General features: G+C 28.2%; 1 long non-coding RNA gene across 2 annotated transcripts in view; it reads right to left on the bottom strand.

The window, feature by feature from the left end:
• LOC142327604 (uncharacterized) overlaps nucleotides 1–23,526 on the bottom strand; it is a 571,970-nt gene that overhangs the window by 379,818 nt on the left and 168,626 nt on the right. The window lies entirely within an intron of this gene.

A 23,526-nucleotide genomic window follows, 5' to 3' on the forward strand; every position in this document is an offset into this window, starting at 1 on the left:
TAGGGCTATGCAACATTGCCTCTATCACATCACATTATCCGGTGTTGCGGCACCAAAAGTAGCCAGCACTTCCCTCCTAGCCTCCTCCCATCTAAAACAGTTAAATACCGTGTGTTCAACCGTATCGCATTGTCCACAATACCTACACTCCGGCGACCTCCTCCTATTCCTATCACAGAGGAACTTATTAAATTATTGTTGTTACACTTGATAGCAGACTAAGCTTGCTGGTTGATATACACTATGCACTGTCCAAGAAAGTGGAGTCAGAAATTGAACATTTTTTACTGATAAATATGCATTATTAGTCACTTAATTAAAAAAAAAGCATTAAATAATAAAAACAATTATAAAAATTAAAAAGCACGGCTACCAAAAAATAAATAAATTGAACTAAAAAAAAAAAAAAAAAAAAAAAAAAAAACGAAAACAAGCTATGGAAATAAAGGATTAAACATGGTTATGCAGTAATTAATAAAATAAAATAATGGGTAACCAGTCAACTTTCAGACGGTTTTATTTTGTATAAATATATTTTTCATGTAGTAGAAATAGCAGGCATTTAAGGTTGTCTAATAATTAAGTTCTTACCAGGTTTTACATCAATAAGAACATTTTGTCCTTCAACGAAAATTTTTAAATGCAATGGGGAGGCTCTTTAATGTAAAATAATTACAATTCAGAGCTCTTTATAATATAGTACAATTACTATTCAGAGCCCCATGACTTCTTTTAAATATTTTTAAGATCTATGACAGCTCTATTTAAGGTAGTTCCTTGTAGTTAATGCACCGTAACAGCCATGCACAATATTAGTGGCAGCATACGCCGTTCCACTTTTCCCTGTCTCCCTAACGCATCGAATTCGACAATAATGAGTTCGATCCTCAATCCCTTGCTGACACCATTAACTTTAATCGTACCGTCATCAAACTCTAAGAAGGTCATTTGTGGGAGCTTTCCGGGCTTAAGCTGGCGCAAAGACCAATCGATTTTTGAGTATATCAGTTATTTTCTGTTGTGGTTTGGTTCCATCGTGATTTTATATTATACTTGCAAATACCTTGTTAGAATTTTGAAAATGGTAAGAATGGTTGTGAAGATATAACATTTCAGAATAACCGTGATCTGTTAGATCGAGAATGTATCTGACGCATGAAAAAATTAGCATTCAACCTACTAACAAATACCCGTTTGAATTTTGAAAATTGGACGATTGTTAGAGGAAATATTTTAAGAGTACCCCCATTGAACCGCCCATAACAGCACCCAAGGGGCACCCCGTTTGTTACCAGTTGATGGTGATGATTGGTCAAGCCTCACACGAGGTGCTCGCATCACCTCATCATTCTAGCCTCACACGCAGTCCTCACGGGAAGTCCATTATTATTAAACATTTTTTTAAAATTTATTTTATTCTATTTAAAGTAAATTTAATTTTATAATTTTTGTAATATTATTCACTCGATTGATTTGAATCATTCAGTTCAAAACCAGCTAATACAGTGATAGAGACGCACAGTTCATTAATTCAATTCATTAACGTTTATGTTTCAACAGGAAAATCTCCATTACTCTCTCTCTCTCTCTCTCTCTCTCTCTCTCTCTCTATATATATATATATATATATATGTATATATATATATAATAACAAGACATATTTTAGTTAAAAATATTATCTTAATTAATCTCTTGGGTTAACTAATCAACTATACAAACTTATAAATTAAATTTACTACGTTTCACGTAGTATTCTCTAATCTTCTTCAGGTGAAAATACACATTCATACACATATCATACAGAATTCTCTTGCATACTAACAGATTGACTGATCTACCCATCCTAGATAACAATGTTTTGTCCCCACCCTTATTACAGTATATCCCTCTACTCACACTAGAATCATCTTATTTTTAGATAATTATATCTATCTCTTTATGTAACCTGATTACATAAAGACACCAACCTGATTACACATATTTTTCTCAAAAATTACAAACATTAAACATTATTTTCTTTAAAACTAGATTTATAATATAAACATATGATTTTTTTTTAACATATTTAAAATAAATATAAATTAACATATTAATCAGTCTATGTCCGTTCTATTGTTGAGAGAGTTTTTATTTTTCTTGATGTATGACATTTTTAGAGTGGTCCTTTCATGTTTATTTCTTTCTTTGTCCAATATTTTGGTGCTGTTGAAATCAAACGAGTGTTTATGTTCTATTGTAAGTTCTGTGAGCGCTGTCACTTTCTTTTTTCTATATTTATGGGCTATTTTTTTTTTTTTTTAAGGTATTGAGATGTTTGTCAAATGTACACATCTTTAAAATCTTTACGCGGAATACCGTATACCACGTTGGCTTGTTGATTTTTTCTATCGGCGATTTTAATTTAAAAAATATATTATTCAGATCGTTGTAATTTTAATGGGCTATTGCGAAATCCTTTTATAGCAATTTTTAATCTTTTCAGACAAACCTACGACATATGGTAAATGTGACATAATTATCACTCTTATTATGTTTATTAGGATAATTGGCTGATATATTATTAAAGTGCTTAGGAGTTGTATTTTTACATATTTTATTTATAATATTTTCGGGATAATTATTATTTATTAATAAATCTTTTGCTTTTAGGTAGATTTCATAAGAAAGCTACCTATTGTTATGGGTACCATGATTCGACTAACGGAAAATTTCGAAATGTCTTCGTGTTTCTCATCCTCCAGACCCCCAACAACATCGTCAGCAAGGGTTTATATATATATTATTAAATTTATATATATATTTCACTTTCTCGTGGACACTGCTGTAATTTTACGCTAATCACTTTCAAATTGTTTCCTATAAAAACTCGACCCAAAATCCCGTTCGAGTTTGCTAACGGTCAAAATCGGACCATGGGAGTGAAAATGGGGTGGCTTTTTCGAAAAAAAAATTGTTATAAAGTTTTTATAAGTAAAATATCAAATTCGTTTGAAGTTTCTACGATTCTTTGGATAAGGGCCTAAAACTTAAGTAAGTAAAGTTTTTTGATATCACCAACCACTTGCTCAGAGGGTGGAAAAAATGGGGGTTTGAAGAAAAAAGAAACCATACCTACCTTAATAAGCACAATATCGAATCGGTTTAAAGTGGTCGTTAGGCCTCCAAACATTCTCTAAAACATTTATCTGAAACAATTTTTGATATAACCAACCCTTATGACAAGGGATGACCAAAATATTGCTGGAATTTTAAGGTTGAGCTTGTCTATGTTAAACATGTGAAAATTTTTCACACGCAACCCTTTTCGTATTGAGTAAATTTGAAGTTTTTTCTAACTTTAGGGAGGAAAATTTTTTCCTTCCTACTTAGCACAGGTGCAATCATTTTTTTCAACTTTTTTAAATTTAATTATATTGATTTATTAATAATTATTAATCTCTGATTATAAAAATGGTTTACAATAAATAATAACAAGAAAAAAAGGTATGAAAAAAATCAGAAGTTATTAGTGAAATAAAATTTTATGTACAATCATTTTTTCTAAAAAAAGGAAGTGAAGTCGGATTTGAATTGATACCCCTTCCCCTTGCAAGAGCCAAATATTTCATTAATTAAAATTTCATTTGGCTATGACTTTGGAACCAATGAAAATAAGAATCACTTATTGTATATTGTTGAAAAGCTCCCAACGAAGGCTTATTACTACATTTAAAAAACTCCAAAATTCAAATGTTTTGGGCTTTTTGGACACTTTTGATCCAGTCCATTGCAATCAAAAGGAGAGGTACACAACTAGATGTTACAACAGTCCTAAATCCAGAATTACAACATTCTACGGCTAATCGGTTTTGAGTTATGCGAGATACAAACGTTCGTACGTACAGACATCACGCCGAAACTAATCAAAATGGATTCAGGGATGGTCAAAATGGATATTTCCGTTGAAATCTGAAAACCCAAATTATTCGCGATCACAATACTTCCTTTACTTTGTACAAGGGTGTAAAAATCTAAATTTATCAATAACAGTTAATAATTTTAATTGGTTCCAAATTATTTTTATTGGTAACTGGTCCCTGGTTACAGAATTCACTGCCATAACAATTCGACTTTGCAGATCTTGAAAAGTAGTAGGCTTAACTGGTGGTAAACCCACCGGCTTGGTATAGTTGTTAACTCCTCATCGCAAATCAGCTCATTTCGAAGTGGAGAATTCTAAGGTTCAAATCCTAGCAACGGCAAGAATTATTTTTTATGGATTTGAATACTAGATAGTAGGTTCTTTGGTGGTTGGGATTCAATTAACCACACATCTCAGGAATAGTCAACCTGAGACTGTACAAGACTACATTTCATTTACATTCATACATATCATCCTCACTCATTCTCTGAAGTAATACGTTACAGTAGTTCCGGAGAGTAAACAGAAAAAAGATAATAATCCTGAAGTAAAAGGTTACATATATATTTTTGTTGTTGTTTGTATTCTAATGTCGACATATTTCAAAATAGAATTATAAACGAATGTTCCAGTCTAAAAAAATTTAAAAAATATTATTACATTTCATTTAATAGAACGTAATAATAATAAAAATTACTATCTTATAAAAACAAAATTAAAATAAAAAAAAATACGAATACACTTGTAATGAATGACACGCTTATAATAAATTATAATATGAAAACAAGATTAAATTTAATATTGTAGTATAATACCATACGAATAGTTTAGTATCAACGTGTCACTTTATATTAAAATGACTTGAAAATAGTGACGTGAAATTGAATAATTAAAGGTCCGATGTTTATTTTAATATAAACGAGGTGATGATTTTAAATGGACTTTTATGCAAAATCAGTAAAAGATCTTTTAATAATTAAAAATAAATTATTGCTTTTATTTTTATGTAAAATAGCTATTTTTAAAACCGAATGAATTACCCAGTTTTAAGGGACTGTGAATGGGTAAAATCCCCCAAATTACAAAATAGCTTATTTAATATATATTCTTATTCAGTACTTTTTGAATAAAAAAAAAGTTGTAACCTATAGTGTAATATTATTTTATTATGTCAATAATTTCAAAGTAATACTTGTACAAATAAAAAAAACACATACAAACACCCCCCACCAAAAAAAAAAACAAAAAAACAATAGATTTATTCTCATTTATTGTTTTGTAATTCATAACAGCCTTAAAACCCTATGTTTATTCTATATGCACTATTTATTTTAAGTTAAACAATATTTATGTATAACCTTACAGATGTATTATAAAAGATATGAATGGTGATAACAATAAATGTTTAAGTTGAATACATTATTTTTAAACAATTATTATATTATAGTTGAATCATCTAATGCAACTTTCTTTGGTATAAGTTTCTGTACATTTATTAAAAAAAATTCACTTTAAAAACTTCAGAAAATAATCATTCCTTGAAAAGCTATTTTCATTTTCTCCATTTTTGTAATTTAATATCTTAATATATTTAGTTAAAAACACTTTGGCGGACTAGTAGCTTCTCGGCCTTTCATTCGGGGGTCCCAGGTTTGAATCTCATTTACATAAAAAATCCATTTTCCATATTCTCACGAATAAGCTTCAAAGCTTCTTCGGTGAATTAATTTATTAATTTAAAAAAAAGAAGAAAATCAATTTTAAATAATAAAACTTTGTCAAAAGTTAGCTGAAGATCTTACAGAAATTTTACACAAAATCTCCAAAGAAAGTTATTTCCAATCTTTTTCTTACTTTGTCCCAATTTTTTATTTTGTCTCGATGAAAAAAAAAATATTTAAAAAGTTTTTATTTTTATTTTGAGTTCAATTTTCTTTAAAACTAACTGCTTTTTCTATTAAACTACTAATAAAGAAAAATAATAAATATAAAAATTGAATCCTAAAGTGCTTAATAAAATGTGAGAAATTATAATAATAACTCATGTTAAAATTTTTATTTATGAAGCCGTTTAAAGACTTTAGAATTAAAAACTACTAATAATTCACAACCTTTTAAAAATACTTTTTGAAATTGGTTTAAAAACCAAAATTATTATTATATTTTTAATCTTGTAATTTTAATTTTTTTTTAATTGTAGATAGACGTAGAAAATATCCAATAAGAAAAACCGATAACAAAAAACGCAAAAGGCAAGAAACTTATAAGTAAGTTATATGAGCGCAAAGGAAACGTTATTTAATCTCCCTCTTTAGAATGCGAGATTATGCATTATTTATTTAACTTAAGTTTTAAACCGATTTTCTTGAAGTTCCGCAAGGAAATATTTATGTATACTTAGGAAATACTTATGAGTGTGTATCATTACGATATAACAACCAATAGCGAGCATTTCAAATAGTGTTTTTTTTGCAACAGTACAAATGTTCGTTTAAAAAATCCTCTACTGATACTACCTGAAAGAAACATTTCGAGAACAAATATTTAATATTTTTGTTTTTATTATTACCAAAATAGCTTTTCTAAAATATTTTTATCATGCGAAAGAAATTTTCTAAAACCGGAAAAAATTTGATATTTTGCAAACCAATAGTAAGAATTATAAAAATGCATAAAAGATTTTCTCAGTATTAGTTTTCCATCATCTTTTATAAATCTAAGAATCTTTTTTTTCTTTTCTTGAAAATATTGTCCGATAAGCTTGAAGATTGTTCATGGGATATGGAATTTTTTTGCGTATGAAAAATACCATGCCTGACCGGATTCGAACTCGGAACCTCCAGATGGAAAGCCGAGACGCTACCACTTACTTCACGGAGGCCGAAAAATTATAATTATAACATTATCTTATATAATATCGATTATAATATAAAAGCAATCGATAAAGGTATGATTTATTGGAGTTAAAATATTAAAATGATTTAATTATTTACCAAATATTTCAGAAATCCTTTGCAGTTTAAAACATTTACTGTTTTGCTACAATAATAAATTTTAAGTTTCCATGACGGAACGTAACATTTTATTGGAGCTGTCAAGATTAAAAATTTTATAAGAATTCTATTTAAAAGTGAAGAATTTAGAGCTGAAATCTATCCACTTTAATCTATTCTTGGTTAATTATAATGTTATGAAGTACTATTTCATTTCAAGTTAAGAAAAAAATTTAATTTTGAAAAATATAAAGCAATTACAAAATTCTTGCAGCCAAACCTTTCATTCTTCACTACTACTACTACTACTTACTACTACTACTACTACTACTACTACTACTACTACTACTACTACTACTACTACTACTACTACTACTACTACTACTACTAACAATAATAATAATAATAATAAATATTATAACTTACATTATTATTTTTATACAAAAGTTTTATTACTGTAAATGTTCGCTTTGAATTATCTACTTAATTAGAAGATAAACCTAAAAGGAAAACTGACTAACTACTTGTATTTGCCATGATCAGTAAATGAAGCACAAAAGCACAATGCTTAAATAGTATAAAAACTAAAGACCAAATACTGTACTTCAAGAGATCCGATAAAATTTCTCTTATATTTTCTGACATCAGAAGCAAATAATTATTGAAAACTATTATACTGATTTTATTTTTTAAGTAGGTAATCTTAATCTTGTTAATTTAAGAAATTTAATTATTGATAAGCCTGAATTACTAACGTATTAAATTTAGTTCATATAAAACAAAAAAAAAATAAAATATTTAAAATAAATTTGCATTTTCTTCTCAGTTTTATTGTTTAAAATATTAACATCTAGTTTACTTATAAAAATGATTAAATTTGACATAACCTAATTTAATCTGATCATTTTGAAAAAAATTAATTTCCAAGGAAGTGTGAAAAAAATTGAGCAATAAGTCTCATTAGTAAGTAATATAATCTTCTTGGCGGTGTGGTAGCGTCTCGGCATTTCAATCGGGGAAGGTCCCAGGTTTGAATCCCGATCAGGGATGGCATTAATCATTAGTTAAAAATTTCAATTTTCACATTCCCACACAGAAGCATCATTGTAAACGTTTTTGGTGAAATAATTCATCAGTCAAAAATCAAAGAGATGTTTTTGTTACTATGTATAATTTATTTTCAAAGTAATGTTGCAACGTCATGGTACTTTGATTCAGTTCATCAGATTTTTTTATTGACTAATTAGAATACACCCATATCCGTTTAGGTTCTACAAAAAAAATAAATTTTATTCATCAAGAGCTATTAAAAAGATCGAGATGTAATATCAAAATCGAGCGTCAACGATTGAGTTAAACATAGTCGTGAATCTGGAAATAAATACTAAATTGAGCTACAAAAGCACTTCAAATTACGTATATTATTGCTGAAGAGTAAGCCCTAAATCTATTCCAACAATTTAAAAAAATATCTCATTTACAAACAAACTGGTGTTAAAAAGTATATTTGTAGTTTTCTAGTGTGTAGTTATTACTACTACTGCTACTATTGCTTCTGCTACTACTACAACACACACACGTCTATTTACATATATAGCGCGCACACATACACACACACAAATTTATACACGCACGCACACAATAAACATACTTATTCACGCATATAATGAAAACATGTAAGTAAAAAATAAAAAAAGTAAGAAAAAAAATTTTTATATATACAGTTAAAAAATATTATCGTATATATACCTTTGAAATAGAATTGAATTTACTTCTCCTTCTATTTTCGTTTTAATTTAAAGGAAATATTATCGTGCATATAATATCAGAAAGTTAAAGAGGGAAAAGTATGGAAATAAAATAAAACAATGTTGAAGAAGATAAAGTGAATTATATAATAGGTATATTGTATGATACTGGTATAGTAAGCGACACGCCATTAGGCTACGTACAGAAGAAGTAAAGCGAAACGAAGGCTTTCTTTCCTTTTGGCTCAACCCAATAAAACGCTTGAAGGAGATATGGAATTGTTATGCAGCTAGAACGCCGGGGCAGCGATTTATTGTATACTTATTTTAAATCTTGTCCTACCCTTGCCTATAGTCTATCTCTATCATCCGTTTTTCCTCTCAATTTAAATATTTTCTGCATGCCAGCATACACTAACTTAGAATTCTTTTCTTTAATGTCAAATAATGTTTTTTTCAACAGAACATTGAATCGAGGGTGCATTCCTCGCAAAATTCTACAAAAAACATATCTGAGTTGTTTAAAATCTGAGTAATTTGATATTATTATATTTTTATTATTATTATTGTCAATCTGCTTGACGGAGTGGTAGCATCTCTATCAGATTCGGGAGTTCTGAATTTAAATCCCGTTTAGGTAACGATTTTTTCATATACTACAAAATTCATGTTTCAGTAAATGTTATAGGAATCTTTTTGTTGTCGTATAAATAAACAATTAATATTACTATTACACCATTTCACAAAAAAATTATAATACTACTGAAATATAAAAATAATAAATAAAATCCTTATAATTAATAATTATATTTAGTTTAGAAATTTAAAATTAATAATAATTAATTCAATTATAAAACTAGGAAAAAATAATTTGATTATAGAAATTTTTTTTCTACATTATGTGAAATTATTATAAAAGCAGACGGTGTTTGATCCTACGAAATCTCATTGTGAACTTCAAGTATTATTGATACTTAGTATTTCCATCGTAAGTATATATAAGGAATAATAACATGTTCTAGGTCTTAAATTACCGTTGATTGCCCTTAGCCAATCATCTTAAGAGGATTGTCTCTCATGGAGACGATCCACTAATCAGTTTTTGGCAGTAACAGTAATCCGTTTTTCTATTAAGTGCATCCATCTTCTATCAATTCATCAATTAACTAACACTTATTGATTATCAGCTAAATTTCACTTTCTTTTTATCATTCGTGAAGAACACAAATAAATAGACTTCCTATTATCTTGATTAGCTTTCCTGAGCTACACTAAATTTTGTTAGATCAAAAAGAAAATTTGGTATATTTTTCGATGATACATTGTAATTCAAAAGGAAATCCCCCACTTTTAAAATTACATTTTTTACATTAGTTTCACGACTATTAATAATATTATCTTGTTAAATTTACAATAGTATTTAAGCTCTCCCTTTCAACAACTATTTAAGCTTATGAGTTTTTCAGCCGGTATCCCAATTTCTTTAAATATCAAGAAACGTTTAGTTTATATTATAAAAATAAAATTTTTATGTATATGATTAAAAATGATTTAATTATGATAATTACAAATTTATATATACAAATAAATATATATAACCTACGACTACATCAAATAGAATAAACTAATGAAATTGTTAAAAAAAAACAACAAAGAGTAAATTGGAGATGTAAAAGATTCATTAAACAACTGTTCCTGAATTATAAAATGCTGCGGAGATAAAAGACGCACGAACTAAATGTTTTTACCTATGAAGAGGAAAACAGGTATAAGATTATACCTCTAGGTGCTGCCTATTCCCTACCTTCTTTAGTGTGCATGTTGAAGATGTGATGAAAATGTTTCTAGAAAATCCAAGGGCTGTTTCATACCAGTACTCGTAAATTGTTAACAAGGAAAACCAGTATAGGAAAAAACTAAGCAAGAGTAAGGAAATTTTGGAAATAATTTATAGGTTGTATTAGGAGATTATATTTAACAAAGGAAATTCAACAAATGAGACACTATGACAGAATATGAGTTGAAAATAAATTTTACAAAATTTATAACAGATAATAAGTCAATGAATACTTTCAAAAAAGAAGAAAGAACATAACAAGTAATACAGTACAGACACTTACGTATTGTGTAAATAAGAGATTGGAAAATCTACAAGGAGATAAGAACATGATTAGTAATGGAAGAATCTAATTGAGAGAGGAGTTAGGTAAAATAGTTTTAGACATAAAGAAGTCTTGTTAATTATTATGTTTTCTGAAATAAGTGTATTTTTGATTGGGTATAGACCATGGAAATTAAAAAGAATGATCGAAAATATCTGCGATATGTACATAGACAACCTAGGAGAAGATTAAAGAGACAAGATGAAAACATATTACCGAAACTGAACAAGAATAAGTTCAACAAAACAAGAAATCCGAGTTGGAAGGCCGTGACATATCATGATTATAACATTACTACGAGTAGAAGGATCTGTAGAAAGGGTAAAAAAAAATACAGCCAAGAAAAGAATAAAGATTATAGCTCTGTAGTAAAAAATTATAGAAAATGAAATGGCATCTATCAGCAATTCAAAGAAGTAGAGGAGATGGAGACGTATGTGGTGGTGTATATAAGGTTCCAGCGGACGTATAACTGTCTGATGATAACACTAAAAACGTTAAAATATGAAACTCTATCCTTCTTCGGGAAAGTTCAGATAGTTTCGTAAATATAGAAATTCATTAATGGATTATATATTACTATATTTTAATAAAATTTTTTCAGTTAATTAATTTATTAATTAAAAAAAATTAAAAACTTTATTTTCAGCAAAATAACCATTACATGAGATAAACCATTTTGGTATTAGAACTGAAAACAGAGATATAATATTTTCTTTTCAAGTTCACTTAGCCGAAATAATTACCGATACGAACTGAATTTGTACGAAGGTAAAGATTAAAGTTGTTGTATTTTTACATGCATCAAACACATTTTTTTTTCTAAACTGAAGAGGTATAACAAGTACAAAAAAAGGTCAAAATCGTTTCGTGTCTTAAAAAATAAATACATAAAATAATAGTCGTTGTTTAAATCCAATAACTTATTTTTATTAAGTAATGTAGAAAATTAAAAATTAAAACACACAGTTGAAAAATAAATAGCATTTCTATAAATAGCATTATCGTATGAATAAATAAATATTTCTATAAATAAATGAATAGCATTATTCGTAGCACTGAAACGCATTTGTTCCATCCCTTACTACCTATTTATTTTTTTCCTCCTTTTATTTGTAATGATCGCTTTCACAGACATTTGTGATTCATCAGAATGAAAAAATAAATAAATTTTTAATTATTTTTATATATATCTTTTTACAAATGACTGAGTTAGTGAACATCATTTTTTAAAGCAAAATATATGTATTCGTACTTTCTGACAAATTTTCTGCGAAAATAATCAACACAGTAACTGAATGAAAATTTATTTTTACAAATACTTATAATATGTATATATATCTATATAAGTATTTTTACTTCCTCGTACGAAGTAAAGGAAGTATTGTGATCGCGAAAAATTTCGGTTTTCAGATTTCAACGGAACGATTTTGATCATCCCTGAATCCATTTTGACTGGCTTCGACGTAACGTCTGTACGTACGTATGTACCTCATATAACTCAAAAACGATTAGCCGTAAGATGTTGAAATTTTTTATTTAGGACTGTTGTAACATCTAGTTGTGCACCTTCCCTTTTGATTGCAATCGACTGGACCAAAAATGTCCAAAAAAGTCCGAAATCCAAAAAAATGGATTTTGGACTATTTCATAACTGCAGTAATAACCCCTCATTGAAAGCTTTTCAACGATATATCATAAGTGGTACTTATTTTAATTGGTTCCTGAGTTATAGGCAAATAAAATTTTAAATAATTAAATATTTGTATCTTACAAGAGGAAGGAAGATCGGTTGGAATCCGACTTCATATACATATATTTTTTTTTAATTTATATATATTGATTTATTTATTAATAATTATCAACCTCCGATTGTAAAAAGATTTTTACAATAAATAATAAATCAATAACAATTAAAAAAAATTAGTAATCAGAAGTTCTTAGTGAAATAAAATTTTATGTACTTTTCATTTTAATTCAAAAAAATTTACAGAGGTTATAATTATTTATAAATCAATATATTTAAATTTAAAAAAATATATATGTATATGAATTCGGATTCGAAGCGATGTGCACATGGTTAGGATGCGATATGTTCTCACTTACACCAAATAACTATTTCAGCGACGTGACACAAAATTAATATGTAAACTAATATAAAGTGCTGATACGGACACCACAAAAAATGTGATGGAATGTGGTGTCCATCACAACGCAATTGTGTAACTGTTATTTTATTAAAGAATTGGAGGATCGTATCTCACTTTTATATGAAATAAGTTTAAATGAAATCCAGCAAAAAATGTATATATTTAGTTTAATAGGTGTCCAAGGAAGTTATGTAGTGTCCACATGACTTTTACTCAGATTTTTTCTATTATAAATTTATATAATTATATAATATTTCTATATAATATTATAATAAATACATATAAATTATTATAATATTTATAATAAATATTATATATCTATTATATATTTTTTCTTTAAGCAAGAAGAATTCAGGAAGAGAAAAAATCTTGCATGTTGGTTTAAACTTAAACAGCGCAAACGACTTCCTCGTTTCAGACAATAAATTTTCTTTTGCTTTGTATTTCGATATTTGAAACAAATTTTTTCCTACAAAAGTACCTTATGTGAATCGAAGAGTCCAATAACACTAAACCCCTGTAAGATGAGTGGGTTATAGTATATCCTACTTTGAACTCTCACAGCGTTTTCATAGTTAAACTTCCAATGTCAAGGCAAATACTGGCTTAGAAGAAACAATGTCTCTGGCTTCAGTTTATCATCTAAACTGGCATCATAGTACTGAAAAATGATAAAAAATTTCTTTGTTTTTGAGAAAGTCAAGATAGAGTGTTCGATATATTGTAAAAAAAATTTTTTCCATACTTTTCTCACATGAAACTGTGATTTCTTCTTTTCGTAATGGATGTGAACTTGAATATCACCATTAACTGTTATTGATTTCGGCATCAAATAGTATTATCAAAAACTATTATACAATCTAAAAAAAACATCTCTCTATCCTTTTCATGTCGCTAAAAATTTGAAAGAGTAGTCAATCCTCTTTCTTTAAGTTCAGGCTCTAAATAGGGAAACCTATCTATCATTAACTTTGATAAATTTCAGTTATATCTGTTACTATTATTTCTGTACTCCTCTTTTTAGTTTTACAGTTTTTAGATAATTTTTTAATAATAATGATGTCTGAATTGCAATCATTGGAAGAGTAAAACATTAATTAATTAATCATTAATTAACATTAATTAATTAATCATTATAATTGGACCTATTATTATGTGTTTTATATTTTGTTATTATATACTTTAGTAGAGTATACTTATTTACAAAAGTCAATTTTCATTCAATTATTGAATGAAAATTCAGTAAATTTATCTCTGTATTAAGCGTTTTTGCAGAGATCTCTTCAACAGAACGAACGACTATATTTATATTTTGCATTAAAAAATTATGTTTACTAGCTCAGTCAGTCACCAATAAAAATATATTCATAAAGATAATTAAAAATTTATTTATTCTTGTGTTCTGATGAAGCATAATTATCTGTCGCTCAATACAAAGAAAAAGAGGAAAAAATTAATAGAATTTATCTTTATTAATAACCACAGTCCACTGGTAGGTTGCGATCTTCTAAACTATTTAATAAAATGATGTTTTGTTATCTTATTAGTAAATAATAAGACTGCATAATATAAGCAAGCACATGTGAATAAAATAAAAGATAAGAATATATATTGTTAAATTAAATAAAATAAACATAAAATTAAGAGAGAAAATTTCCCGTATTAAATTGCGTGAAAAAAGTTAAAGAAATATAGAACATACGAAGATAATAATGGAAAATATAAGCAATAAGGAAGAAAATGTAAAATGAAATTCAGAGAAAGAAGTCGGTAATATAAAAGCATTGTTGCAGTTACCAACAAAACTGCTGATGAAAATATGTATACGAAAATTGACTGCTTTTGTAAAAATAGTTATTTCCTCTTGGGTAAAATCCGAGAACATTTTCATCCATGATGGCAATCACAAAATTTTCTGTAAAAAGACTTGAAGAAAAGGAAGACAATAACGATCGTCGATTGAAACCATTTGCAAAAGAATTCAACATATTTTATACGTACAGTCTACCACCCCTACGATCATAACCGCTATTTGTTGTGCATCGAACCAAGAACTTACAAAAACGTCTACAATGGATTCCATTCCCTTTCTTGCTGCACTATTACTGTAAAAAAGAACTATGCAAAATACTCCCGTCAGGAATTTGCTGCCAAATGCAACACGCTGACATAGCATATCTAATAATACTAAGTATAAATTTAAAAAAAAGTCTAATGAACGTCCATTATACATTTAGTATAATTTTATAATGCAAAACGGTTCACAGAATTTTAATAAAAATTTAATATGTTTATTTTTTCATTGAATAAAATTCTAAATTTCTTCACATATTTATTCAACCATAAGCAATAACCATAAAATTATTGAAAAGTAATTGAAATGCGAGATAAAGAAACTATTTGTAATAATTTGTTGGGTTTCGAAGAAAAACTAAGACTAATTATTTCTTAACCGAGGTTCAATCATGCAAAATATATATTACCATTCAAAAATCCGTAAATCAGATAATAAAAAGCGTTAAATCGTTTTTGGAATAAATACTCCATCTTATCATTTATAGAATGGTTTTAATTATAGAAACCCTCATCTTTTTCCTTTAAAAATTACTTTCGATGTAATAATAATTTGAAGTATAATTTTATTAAGTTGATAAATTATTTTATATATTTTGTTATAATTATTATGTTATTAATTACATTTACTTAAATGTAATCGTATGTAACATAAAACAAAAAGATACTTAAGGTTAACAAATTTATGCACTCGTATGAAAACAAAATGGTATTAGTTTAATGATAATTTTTATAAGTAGATGAAACAGAGATAGATAAACATTCTCAAGGTGGGAGGGATTCCTTGCTAATTTTTTTATGGTAACCCTAACCTACAAATGAAACTAAAATTTTCCCGGTAGTTTGGCTGGGAAAGAAGCGGATAATAATATTTCTGTTTTTAATATTTCTCATCCATTCTGAAATTCTGTTAAAAACTTAAATGAAATTTTAAAAAAAATCTGATGTGGACTTAACTTCCTTGTGCGCCTATTAAATTACATGTATTTTTTTTACATTTTTTTCATATTTTTTTATTATTGAATTATTATTTATCGTATTTTTTTTTACAATCGGAGATTAATAAATATTAATAAATCAATATATTTAAATTAAAAAAAAAGGAGATGAAGTCTGATTCAAACCGATGTGCCTTCCCCTTGTAAAAGATAAAAATATTTTATTAATTAAAATTTTATTTGGCTATAACTCTGGAACCAATAAAAATAAGTACCACTTATGATAAATCGTTGAAAAGCTCTCAATGAGGGCTTATTATTGCAGTTAAGAAAAAGTCCAAAATCAATTTAGGTTTTTAGGCTTTTTTGTACATTTTTGGTTCAATCGATTACAATCTAAAGGGGAGATGCAAAACTGGATATTACAAAAGTCCTAAATCCAAAATTTCAACATCCTTCGATCGTACAAGGAAATAAAAAATTAACCACTGAGTCAGACAGTAAATAAATGTTACCATTTTTGAATTTAAATAATTTTTTTTACGTTTTATAAATGCTAAAAAAGTAAATACACTAATAGGTAAATTATCAAATATTCTTCTCGATTCTGTGAAATATAAGATAACAGTTTTTAATGTAATTCACAGCTTAATATGGAGGTTTATCACAAAGAAATTAATTCTATTAAAAAGAAAGTTGAATTCAATGTTAGAAATGTTAATAGCATACAAAAAATAATCGAAAAGAATTTAATAAATGGGGAAAAACAACTTTACTTCAGAATTGGAGAAGAAAAATGAAAGCATGATGAAAATCGCATATTGCATTCTTTACAACAGACATATAAAAAAAACAACATACACACACAATTACCAGTAAAAAATAAGAAAATTGGATTTTTTTTTCGAAAACGTTAAACTCGTTTTTTGATCGGAAATTTATGAATTAATTTTTAAATACAATAATTTTAATTTAAAATACTTAAGGCAGACTACTTTAGTGCAGTATTAGGGATGGGGGAGCCAATCATAATTTAAAAATATAGTTTTTTAAATTTTTTTATGTTTCATTATACAGAGTGATTCAAAGAAACGGGAAATTAAAAAAATTAAATAACGTTAATGAAAAATTTTTTTTAGAAAATGAATTTTATTTCATGTAATTGTACAAATGTTGCCATTTTAGGATACATACATTTTAGTTTATTTTTTAAAGATGACATCTTGCAGGTGACCTCCTCTTCTACATAAACTCTCACGAAGTCTCTTCGTTAAATTGTTCATGGTTTGACGTAACATCTCAACTGGAATTTCCGCAATTGCTTCTCGGATCTTTGCCTTCAGTTCTTCCGTTGTAGCAGGTCTACTGTGAAATACTTTGCTTTTAAGGTGACCCCACAAAAGGTAATCGGAAGCTGAGAGTCAGGCGATCTGAGAGGCCATCTAATGTCACTATTTCGTGAAATGACACGTTGTCCAAACAATCGGCGTACAGCTGCCATCGATATTCGTGCAGTATGTGACGTTGCTCCGTCTTGTTGAAACCAGGCTGTTTTAAGAATCGGTGGAAATCTCTTTTGTTGTTCCACAACAAAGGTTTCAAGCACGGCTACGTAACGAGCCGACGTCACTGTAATCGCAAGACCGTTGTCATCCTCAAAACAAAAAAAAAAGGCCTGTAACACCGTAAGATGACATAGCACACCACACGGTCACTTTCTGGCTGTGCAACGGACACTGGTGTAGCTGCGTAGGATTTTCTTGTGCTCAGTATCTGAAATTTTACTTGTTAAGAAATCCACTGAGGTGGAAATGCGCTTCGTCTGACATCCACAGTTCGTGAACAAACTCTACGTTATCATTTATTTATCTTCTGAAGCATAACATTACAGAATTGTGCTCGCACAACTGCATCGTTCGGCTTCGGTTCCTGGACGATCTGAAACTTGTATGGATGGTATTGCAAGTCCTTCACTAACATTCTTCGAACACTTGAACTATGCGATTGTAAAGATGCTGAGAGACGACGGATTGACTGATATGGACTTCATGTGACAGCATCTTGTAAAGTTTGAACATTCTGTGGTGTACGGACGGTTTGCTCACGGCCTGGAGGTTTCTTTTTCATTACCGAACCAGTTTCCTCAAAATTAGATATCCATGATTTAATTGCATGTGCTGATGGACCACAGTCTTGCCGTCCCAGATTAAAATGACGGCGAAATTCTCTACGCGCTCCCTCCACACTGTCATTGTTTTTGTAAAACGCTTCGATAGCAAATGCACGTTGCGCACCACTCCAAGGATCCATGACAACTAAATGGCAGGTTAGGTTAGAGAGGCTGGGCCACTTATCAAGTGGTACCAATCGCCCACGGCTACCAACACAACTTTCAAAATTTCCCGTTTCTTTGAATCATTCTGTATAAGAATAAATGTCAGAAAAATATGACAACTTTATTGTCAACTTATTGTTGAACAATGTTAGGAGATCAGTGCAGAATAATTTTTTAAAATAATATTAAAAATCCTTTTATGTAAGTTTTTATTTAAACTGCTATCCTCTATTTTAATTTTGTTCACAGAAGGAAATACAGTGTTTCTTTGACTGGTATAATATTTATACCAATGATTATATTATTACAAAATTTTCTCATGATAATTTTTACCTATCCAACTTGTATAAAAAGGTTGTATTAAGTACTAGTGGATAGCCTGAATTAAAGTTTAGAAACAGGCAATATATGAGTTATTTATATTTCAAAAACCGGGATGGTTATAACATTTTTATAGTGTTTTCTCCCTAAGTGCTGCTTATTTTCCAATTTATTATTATTTCTCCTCATCTCTTTATTCCACTTTTTATGTATATATTTTTTTCTGTAATATCTATAGATAAAAATTGTTTAATAATCGATTTGTCCAAACCTACGTTTAAATTTAAATAAAATTTTCGTGAAAGATTTTTACTTGGAAATTTTTTTTCTAATAGATTAGGAAATTAAACGTTATAATACATTTTCGTTTTCAAAATATAATATATAAAGAAATAATAGTAAGTGCAATTTATTATTAAAAGAGTTTCGTAAACGTTTTTAACTGATCCTGAAACAGTGCCCTCTGCTTGTGCAACAATTTTTTTTTTTAAATAATTTAAATGATAATCGTTCTAAATTTGCAAATATATTAATTAATCAAAAGTATGTTTTTTTAAAATATTTAACTAAATTTCATAATTCTAAAAGAATACCCGTATATTTAACAATTACAATAAAGAGTTTGAGTAAAAGTTGTAAAATGGAAAATTTTGGCCTATAGAATCACACATTTATAATGTGATATGTTTTAAAATGTGAGACTCAATAAACTGTTTAAAAACTTTTATTTTGTCTTTCCACTTTATTAAGAAACCACGAGTAACAAAAAAACAGCTCTTCAAATATTTTACAAAGAAATAATTTAAGAATTTACTACGTTTCATTTTCTTTATTTATTTATTTATTTAAGAAAAATAAAATACTATTTCAATACATGTATTACCATCACCATCAGCTAATACTAAAAAATACTGTCAGCAAAAATGTCTGTGTTAAAATAAATACTATGTCAGCAAAAATTCAATACTATTTCAAAACTTGCCATATCGTCACCATTTGAAGATGATAAGTTATGTTTAGTTAGATTACAACTAAAAATACATTTAAATGATTTTACAAAGAATCACTGCAAGGAATACTGACACAGCGTAAGGAAATAATTACAATATAATCATTGATTGGGTAAACTATTTACATGTTCGATGTTGTAACCTAACAGATATTAGTAATCTGAAATATACACCAATCATTCTTAAAAATGGTATAATTATTGTCAAATATATCGAAAACTCATTGACAGGTCTAAGTAAAATGAAGATTAAAGTATCTTCTTTACTGTACTGAATATAATGTGGCGTATTAGCATTCCAAGCCTACTGAAATATGTTGTTATTAACTGGTGTTAGTATTACCTTTACACGTTTCACAACAGGGAATGATTTTACTGGTAGAGTAACATCATTACTCTTAAAGAAAACAATTTACCCAATACCTCACCGCTTTTCAACTATAAATAATACAGAAAAATATAGAAAAGCAATAAAATTAATCTAGATATGAAAATCTAATTAGAAAATTAATCTTATCTTCAAGTTGATTCACCAAGGTTTTATTATCATTATAGCAGTTCATAAAATGAACTACCTCGCAAGGTTTAAAGATAAAACAAGATATCCAACTATAAATAAAGTTGCTGCTTAATTTTACTTAAAAGAAAAAAACTATTATATGACAAGAATCATTACCTTGATAAATGGAATAAATTATTTTATGGAAGTTTCAATGTCGTACAGCTGACTATAACCGGTATGTAGGAAGTTAAGTGTGCCATAAAAATATATGTATATATATATATATTATAATATTAATATAATAATTTAAGCAGGGCAGGAGTTTAACAACAAAAATAATTTCACGTCTTAAATTTCAGTAACTTTACAAAACTTTAAGATTCGGTTATGCAGAGACTATTTCTCTTATTACTATAACTGTTCAGAGAGCAACGGTGCGGAAGTTACGTTTTCTGCTATCTCGGTTACAACGAGCAAAAGAAATAAAGACAGAGGGAGATAGTATATGGGAGATAATGTAAGTAAAAGAGAGAGAATATGAGCAGGATTGAATCAAATGAGTACGGAGGAGATCCCTTCTTTGCCTTGTTTTGCGTTACTTTGAGGAAGAAACCACATTTCAGTCTTGGAGCCTTCGAAACTTTCTTCTTCTTTACAGTAATGTTGTCTGTAAGAGGCACTTCAACCTTGGTTAGGTTTTACTACTCCGATGAAAATGTCCAGTTTTTATGGGAATAAAAAAAAAAAAAACAGGCGCAGACCTACTTAGAAATACTGCTCTCATGTTAAATTTTACGATAATATATATATGTCTATAAATATAATATGTATCTTTATATTGTTAACGTCTGAAAATAAAATGGCGTAACAGATCATTTTGCATCATTTCCACCCTAAGTTAGAGGGGTTACATTTTACGACTACATATTTAATGTCATTAACCTAAAAGAATGCAGTAAAAATTTTAAAGTGTTTTACATATAACGAAATTATCCTTTTTATATTAAAAAATAAAAAATGTTGTTTCAATTCATTACTTTCAGTTTTACAAACTTTATTATTACCTTTAAAAAAAAAACTACTAGATTAAAAATACTCATAACATCAATAACAAGAAATTTTAGTAGAGTGTACAAAAAAGAATATCGGAATTTTAAAGCTATTTAATATCTATTAATTTTTATTTACAGTAATGCATAACAAATAAAATGAAAGAGTAACACGTACAGTTTTTCCCTACAAGTGCTCTATGTGAGTATCTTTCGACACGCGGTACTCATTCTACCAGTAGGATAGTTGTCCTACTTTAACCAGCATGTCTGGGGTAATGGAAACGACAGCTGCTTCAATCCTGTGTCACAAATTGAGTAGATTCGTAGGTAGAGGAAACTAAAAAAAAAAAGAAATCTTAGGTAACGTTTTTGTTGGTTGTATATTTTTCAATGGAATATTTTTTACTTTCTTCCATTTAACATAGTAAACTTATAAAAAAAAATATTTTCTTGAAAGGTAATTTTGGAGGTGGAGGAGCAAAAAAAAATTCAGATTTTTTGAATTCCTTTTTTAATCTTTTTTCGTTTATTTAAACGTAAAATGATAATTTTACAATAAAACTTCATCATAAATTACCTCCACCCTAAAAAAGAAATCTTAGGTAAAATTGTATGTACCATTATTTTTTTTACTTTATAAATAACACGGGCCACGAATGTATTACAACTTTGTTGTCAGCTTTTTTATTTTACAAGTTTTAAAAATTTCGAATATTAGGCTACGCGTTGGATAAATATAAAATTTATTTTTGTAGGCATTATATAAATAATTTTTTTTTATAGAAAGTAAGTATTTTTATAATGTAAATTTATTTTCAGAACAAAAAATGTAATGTAAACCATAATAGTCGAATGAATGAATAATAGTTATAGAAGGTAGATAGTACACATTTCAACAACAAAACACACATTAGAGAAGAAGTTCGGGAAGAAGAAATGTTGTACAGCTGTAGCACATGAGATTATATGTAACGGCAAAGATACCCTCTATTCCGTTATTCTCTTGGGAATATATCGAAGGGTGAGTATACGTTAAGTATAGCCGGTCCCAAGCGTAGTTCCTCCCCTTTCAACTACTTTACTATTAGTATTGACGCTATATAGTGACATAAGACATTCAGACAGCTATAAAGAAACAAAATAAGCTACATATTTTGACAAGTAAATTACAAATGGTGGATGATCGTAGAATTTCTGAGGTAATATTACTTTATACAAGTACTGGTAAGAATAAATAGAGGGTGATTAATATGTATAAAGGTTAGCTTGCTCTTAAATTAGGTTCATATAAAAAAATAAAATCGATGATGTAACGTGATGCGAAAGTTTATTATCGAGTTCGATAACGTGTTAGCAACCAATATACTCTTTTAATCTCGGTTGTAAATACATGTGCTGAATATGCTGTAAATTTCTTATAGTTATTAAATCAAGAAGTTTAATTTTAAAGTAGCTTCATAAAATATAATTGCGTTTTAATTTTTTATTTATTATTTCTTTTTAAGATTAGGAAAGATTATTTTTCTTATAAAATATTGCATCGCTAGAGTTATCAACAAAAAGATAGATAATACATTAATAAATTTTTAAAAAATATTAAAACTAAAGACGATTTTAAGAACTGAACATACAAAAAAGAATAATAATATTGATTAAATTGTTTTTTAAATATCTACTTTTTGAAACTGACTAAAATTATAAAAAAAAAAAAAAAAAAATCAATAGTACATTAATTGTTAATCTGACGCTGGGTTCAGGAAACCCAAATACAGGCGTTCGAAAAATTTATATGCACTGGAATTATGGAAATGTAATGACGAATTTTTTTTAAATTATTACTTTGTATTTTTATTTCATTATTTTATAGTATCGAATATTACAATAACTAGAAATTTATAAAAGGTGTTGAAAATTACCTCCTCCTACATCAATACAACACTGAACAAGTTTCAAACAATTTAACCAGCTGACGTACTGGAATGTCTGTGTTTGCCGTTTTTGCAGTTTTTAGTTTGTCAGACGTGCGTGGTCTGTTATGATAAACTACTGCTTGTTTCGGTGCCCCCCCCCCATAGAAAGTAATCTGAGGGAGTCAAATCGGGCGATTGTTTAGGCCACAAACATCTCGCAATGATTCGTTCACCAAAGTCATTTCGTAAAAAAGACATTGACCTGTTGACTTTGTGCGCTGTGGGGCCATCTTGGTGGAACTAAACTCTGATTGATTTCTATCTCTGTTAACTGACTAATGAAATTTTGTTACAGTAATCACTAGTTGTGTCTAAAAAAAAAATTAGATTCACAAAGTGCGTTCTATTCACACCGACCACGACTCCAATTTT

Source organism: Lycorma delicatula, chromosome 7 (assembly GCF_047948215.1).
Source record: "Lycorma delicatula isolate Av1 chromosome 7, ASM4794821v1, whole genome shotgun sequence".
Taxonomy (NCBI): Eukaryota; Metazoa; Arthropoda; class Insecta; order Hemiptera; family Fulgoridae; genus Lycorma; species Lycorma delicatula.